At 36.2% G+C, this 6,403-nt stretch overlaps 1 protein-coding gene across 1 annotated transcript in view; it reads left to right on the forward strand.

Annotated features, from left to right (window-relative positions):
* GPC6 (glypican 6) overlaps positions 1-6,403 on the forward strand; it is a 503,396-nt gene that overhangs the window by 121,481 nt on the left and 375,512 nt on the right. The window lies entirely within an intron of this gene.

Genomic DNA, 6,403 nt, shown 5'->3' on the forward strand with positions numbered 1-6,403 from the left:
AAGAGAAGCAATCCTCTATGTTCCTTTTTGATTTTGATCTGATCAGGTAATTTCTAAGTGTGAGGGTGAGGAAGAGTAGTGTTAGGTTGGGTAGGAGAGAAGAGAGGAGAAGAAACTTCAGCAGGTGGCAGAATCTCTGGGCAATTCTCATTCCTTTACTGTCAGATTATAAAACCTGATGACTGATGCACTCCCTCCTCCTTTGTTCACTTGTTAGATCCTATATTTTATATCAATTTAATTAACTAATTTCATAACTATTTGGTGATAGATGTTAAAAATTTAACTTGAGTTTCATATTGTAATTGCTAACTGACTTTATAAATTACTTCAGGCAAGTAGATGAGTTGGGGATTTTTGTTATTTTGGACAACTAAAAGAATAATTTTTCAAAAATATGGTCTCCTTTAGATCTCAGCTGTGAATTTCTCTACAGCTTCATTTGAATAGAGTAGACACCATTTCCTCTGTAGTGTCTCTGAAAGACTGGGAAATAATCCAACCACATGTAAGATAAAACTACTTAACAAAAAATAAGCCCAAATTTAGCATTATAATTAGGTCAATGTAAAATTGACACAAACCCAGCATAATGACAGTCCCTAGGTATTGGATTCAAGACAGAAAAGTATGCCAACAGAAGAATGCTTGCTGAAATCGAGAGGGGAGAAGACACCTGGAAGGATATTCTGCCTGTACTCCGAAGCACCAAGCCATCGAGTCCTGTAAGAGGTCTTGCTGCCCTGACAGGTGAAAAGTCCAGGAAAAATTATTGCCATTATAATCCCTCTGCTGAAAATAGCAGGGAATTCTCATCAAATAATGTGAGAGAAGCCCCTTTGTCAACTGGAGAGAGGTAGACAGATGAAAAAGTTTTTAGTTACTTTATATGTTATATATGGTGTTATATGTTACTTTATAACCCACAGGTCCCCAGAGAGGTTATTTGCAAGCAAGTCCAGAATACTTGCTAAAATGCAGAGAAGAGACAGATTACTATTTGCAGAGAAGAAAAAAGCCATTAGAAACCTGGAAGAGTTATAAAGAAACTATCAGAGGGAGGATTGAAATTGCAGTGTAGAAGAAATGTTTTGTTATTCCACTCCAACTAATAGTGAGAGAGTCTGAAATTGAACATCAGCATCCTTTATTTATTTTTTTAAATTATTTTGGCATTTTGAATTCTTGTTTCTATTGCTTGTAAACATTTTATGCAATGGGTCTTGGGTATATATAATACTCCTTGTCATTGGGTTAGTACTTATAATATTATTTAAAAAATACAAAAAAAAAGTCAATTATTTCTGGACAGGATGTTTCATGACCATTTTAAGAACCTCTTAAGACTAAGAGTCTGCTGGGATTAAATACAGCTTTTAGCTTTTCCCCAAACACACCCTAGGCCTGTTGTGTTTGAAACCCCAATTGATCAAATCCCTCTCTACCCAAGCCTGAGACTTGCTTAGGAATGCACTTGATCTTTATGCTCTCCTTAATATTAAGTCTCCAGCTGCAAGCAGTATTAAATTCCCTTTGTAAAATTAATAATGATAAAGGAAGCATGCAAAGATGCATCATCCTTGTTGCACTCCAGTGAAGCACCCTGTCCTTCTATTTTCCTGCGCATCACTGCCTTAAATCTCAACAACTTGAAATGCCATGTCATTAAGGTATCAATCTGACTCCTTCTGTTTTATGGAGACATGAAAGATTTGTGGACAATAAAGAGAAATCTATAAGCAGAGATTCATGGTGAAGTCCAAGGATAAATAAGGATTTCTAACTGTTTTTTTTAAAGGATTGACTTTGAGGGAGGAAAAATATATCTATTTAAAAAAAAAATTAAAAAAAAATTGAGAATGACCAGAGTCAAAAATTAAAGAGACAGAAGTCAGGCCATAGAGAAAAAAGTTTATCCTTAAAGCATATAGTAATTGCAAATTTTCTGCTTTCTGAGAAATGAATGAAATAACTGAATCTCTGTCCCGCTACAAGGTTTATTACCCCAGTGAACATATAGAAACAGATTATATCAGTTATAGCTTATTCGTGTTTCTCTAAAAGCCTCTGGAAAAGCTGTCTATTCTCTTTCCATTAGTGAATGAAATTATAATTAATTTTAGCTGTTTTAGCTTCAAAGAGATCACATCTTTCTGTGACAGTTTTGATTGGAACAAACCATCACACCACTAAACAACCTTCTGCTGGAAATGATTAGCACTCAGAATTATAACAAAGCAAAGAAAGAGAAAACAAATATGTTTTTCATAGCTTTAGCTTAGCATAGTAACCTCAGCTTATATCTTCCTTCATATCAAGGCTGTATTTTTGTACTTGTAAATGCCTCACGATTTTGACAGAATCCTAAGAACTGTAATGCATAATTTACTTTTCATTATAAATTTTAAAAACTTTCCAAAGGCATCAAAAATTTTATTGGATGCTTTTTCAGTGTCATAAATAGATAGAAAACAAACCTCAATATTTTTAATACTTCTGTTATTTCTTTGAGACAATTGTATTGTGCATGACTGGTGTAGGGCAATATCTTTTCACACATTTCAGTATAAACGCATGCCAGTTGTATTAATGTGTAGTTGCTCACAGCTATAATTATATTTCTTTGCTTTTTGTGGTTGGTTTGGTTTGGCTTGGTTTTGGTTTTGTTGAAGGATGGTATCTTGGTGTTGACTTCATATCATGTGTACCACAACATGCTAGAGACAGAAATAATGTAAAAAAACCTCCAGTATAAGACTATTGTCTCTGTTCAAAACACTGAAAAAATAATCTTTCAAATAATACATTTTAGTAGTATTGTGTAATGAATGTATGTGTCAGTAATTTATGAACACTTACATATTTGTGAAATATGAAATTATTTTCAGCTGGGAGTTGGCAACATCAGAACTGTGTTATCCTGCATCCCTTTAGCATCTAAACCAGTATGACAATTTTTAAAAACCACTTAAATATTTTGTGGCATTAAAAATTGCACAGATTTTGCTACTAAGATAAACCAAGACAAATTAAGAGGATCTGACTCCCAGTATAATCCATCCATATTGTTCCATTAATTGAATAAAATATTAAGCATTGCAAATTGTGGTGGATTTTAAAAGCTACCCTAAAATAGCAGTATTATATTGCAAATGGTGACATCTGTCCTTCAGACTTCAATGTGTGTAATCTCTAGTGCCCAAAAACATTTAATTGAATTCAGCTCAGCAAGTCACACATACAAATTCTGTATTGGCTGAAGTGCTTGCTGGATCAAGTCATTGTTTGGCTTCAATTACACATCCAAATATTTGTCATTTTGTTGCCAGTTTCTACTAAGATATACCCCAGAAATACTGACCTTATTTACAGGCCACTTGCCATTCTGTCCATTTCACATCAAATCAAGTGACGTTTCCCTAAGTTTAAAATATTTACACTTCTTGAAATTGAATTTTACTTTATGATGTGACTCTGTAGAACCTTATGCAGTGAATAAAATTGTGATATTCAAAGTTAAGATGGCATACATGAGCTTACTCATAACATCAGGCTTGGTGTTTGTTCTTGTGAAGGAATAACAGTAATTCTGTTTCCTGATTTGTGTTTGAGTCACTGCTGTGCCTATCAATAGGGAGCTTGTCTAATTATTCTCTGAATTGACATGAGGCTTGGGTTTCCATTATGCAGCTGATAGAAATTCACCACAGCAATACTGTAAAATAGAGACACTATTTCTAGTAATTAGTTCCAATCAAAGGTTGTTCCCTAAACTGCACATACCTGCTTCCTACAATCTAGCTGTCCAGTTGCCAAAGGACATAATTCTGTTTGCTTTTTATTTGTTTACCTGGTCCCATCACATTGATACTTGTAAATATTTGTGAATCAATGGATTCCTTATTTACAAGCTCTTCCACAGGGCTTGAGTGTAAATCTTGTGTGATTCTTGGGCAAATTATTGCACATTATGATAAGCATAAAAAATTGACTATTGTTAATTTACTCTGCAGTCATCTTACATTCTATTAGACATATATTAAAAATCTCACTTGGGTGGTCTTTGAGAAAGTCAAGGTTGTAAGGTCACAGATTTCATGTTCAACAAACCCCACATTAGTTACAAAAGAGAGAGCCTGCATCTGTGCAAGATCTTGTGATTGGAGTTTTTTGAGGAGATAAGCCATTACAATACAGCATTTGCATTTTGAAACTACATTTTAGCAGTGGTATCTTAAGATTAATCTGTACAGAAACTGAGTTGTCTTCAGCTAATTTTCATTCAGTGAGTGGTCTGACTTGCACTGCTGAAGAATCCTTAATCAAGTAGGTTTTGCATTCCAAGTCTTGATGTGAAAAAGAACTGGTCATGTTTGAAAAGGAATTTCAGGTGATTCTCTTCTCTGGACCCAAAATAGGAGGATAAATTATTCCCAATCTCACCAAGGACTGTGACAATCACTGCTAAAACAGATACTTGCAGTGACACAGTTATTAGGAAATGTTACAGCATTACTGGGCAACGTACCTTTCAAACCTACTACAGAAATTTGTGAATTAATGCTCAAATCAATGCAGTAAACTCTGATACGTTAACTTGTATCTAGTCTTAGTATTTGAGATGGGATTGATCCAGGAATTGTTTTGTGCATATTAGAAGGATCTTCATGACAATGTTCTGTTTGTTTATTTTAGCTGGAAAATCCAATTAATCGAAACAGAAACTCATTGTTGGTTTGTGCCATTATAAAAAGGCTTTTGCTGGCAAAGCCTTCTCAGCTCCACAGTGGTCAAAACCAGTAGTGAGAGAGAAATCATATTTCAGTCTCAAGGTGTGTCAAGGGAAATAAAGGTTGGATATTAGGAAGAAGTTTTTTACAGAAAGGGTGATAAAGTTCTGGAATGGTCTGCCTGGGGAGGTGGTGCAGTCACCATCCCCGGATATGTTTAAAAACAGACTGGATGTGGCACTCAGCGCCATGGTTTAGTTGAGGTGTTAGGGCGTGGGTTGGACTTTATGATCCTGAAGGTCTCTTCCAACCTAGTGATCTGTGAATTCTGTGTGGAGGATTGTGGTCTCCAACATGAGAAGAGAATGCTGTGATGAACAGGTTATTCAGTATTCTGGATTTGTTTTTCTAGGTTTTCCTGCTGGAACTATTCCACTTCATGTGCCTCATCAGGTAGTATTTTTTGAGTCAGAATCAGCAGCATCCCAAATAACTCCCCTGCCTATTGAATTTATCCTTAATAAGTTTATCCAGTGTAAAAGTTCTTAAAAAAGGAATAGACATAATAAATAAGACAGATCCAAATTCAGTAACTTCATCAAATTGAACATCTCTGAATGGGAAAACAAAACTGGACTTGAGCCAGCCAGAGGCAACAGGAAGCAGTGATATTATTCAGATCATATTGATGGCTGGAAACAGCACATCCTGCAGTCATCAAAGCACTGGTGACAGTAGGACTGAAGCAGAGAAGTTAACTCGTGTGGAGATAATACTGTATGAAACCTGAGATAGCAAAAACTTAAACTCAACTTAATTTGGCACTGTTCAAAATTAGTTCACTTAATCAGGATTCCTACGCAATGCCTTTCCAGCCTTCAGCAGAGACTGCTCTAATAAGGATTGCTGGCACGTGTATATTATGCCCCCAACTTTATTTCTCCTCCTTCCTTTCTTAACAGTTTGAGGCATTTTTGCTGACACCCATTGATCGAGATTTTTGCTCTTGCTCTCATGCAACAAAATATGAAAGAACTTGAATTTTGGGAACTAAAGCTTGAAGTAATCCACTAAGTGGGTTTAGCAGACTGACTGCTGGATCCTGGCTGAACTGCTTCCCCAAATAATGACTATAGATTAAATGTCATAATAACAGCTGTCAACAAGCAGTGTGCAAAAGAGATTTTTTTTTTGAAGTCACAATTAGTCAACAACCTTTGCTTGTGTCGCGTACCAGAGTCGCGTTTGATGTGCCGTCTGTTGCCCTCCCACCCAGCAGTGCCACTGCTCTGGGCACCACACTTTGCAAGATGAGTCATGCAGCTCAGCAAAGCATGTACTTCGGCTGTGAAAATGAATAAAAGAAATACCAGCATGCTCACTACACGGGATGTACTAAAACTAGAGCTTACCCAGTTCAGCGGGAAGCTGATTTCCTTTGCATTTGGGATTGGTGTTGGCAGGAGGTTGGAAGTGACCACTCCATGATAGCTTTTGTCTATAATTGGCCTTTGATATCCTGACATAGTTGATCTCAGTGGGAATAATTAATCTTTCACCCACTTAGGACATTGACTGGGAAGTTGAGCTTAGAAACATCATCTGGAATTGCTCTGAGTCACAAAAAAATTGGCACAGGGAGAGCTGAAATGAGAAAGAAGTCTTCTACAGTC

Source organism: Geospiza fortis, unplaced genomic scaffold (genome assembly GCF_000277835.1).
Source record: "Geospiza fortis unplaced genomic scaffold, GeoFor_1.0 scaffold84, whole genome shotgun sequence".
Lineage (NCBI taxonomy): Eukaryota > Metazoa > Chordata > Aves > Passeriformes > Thraupidae > Geospiza > Geospiza fortis.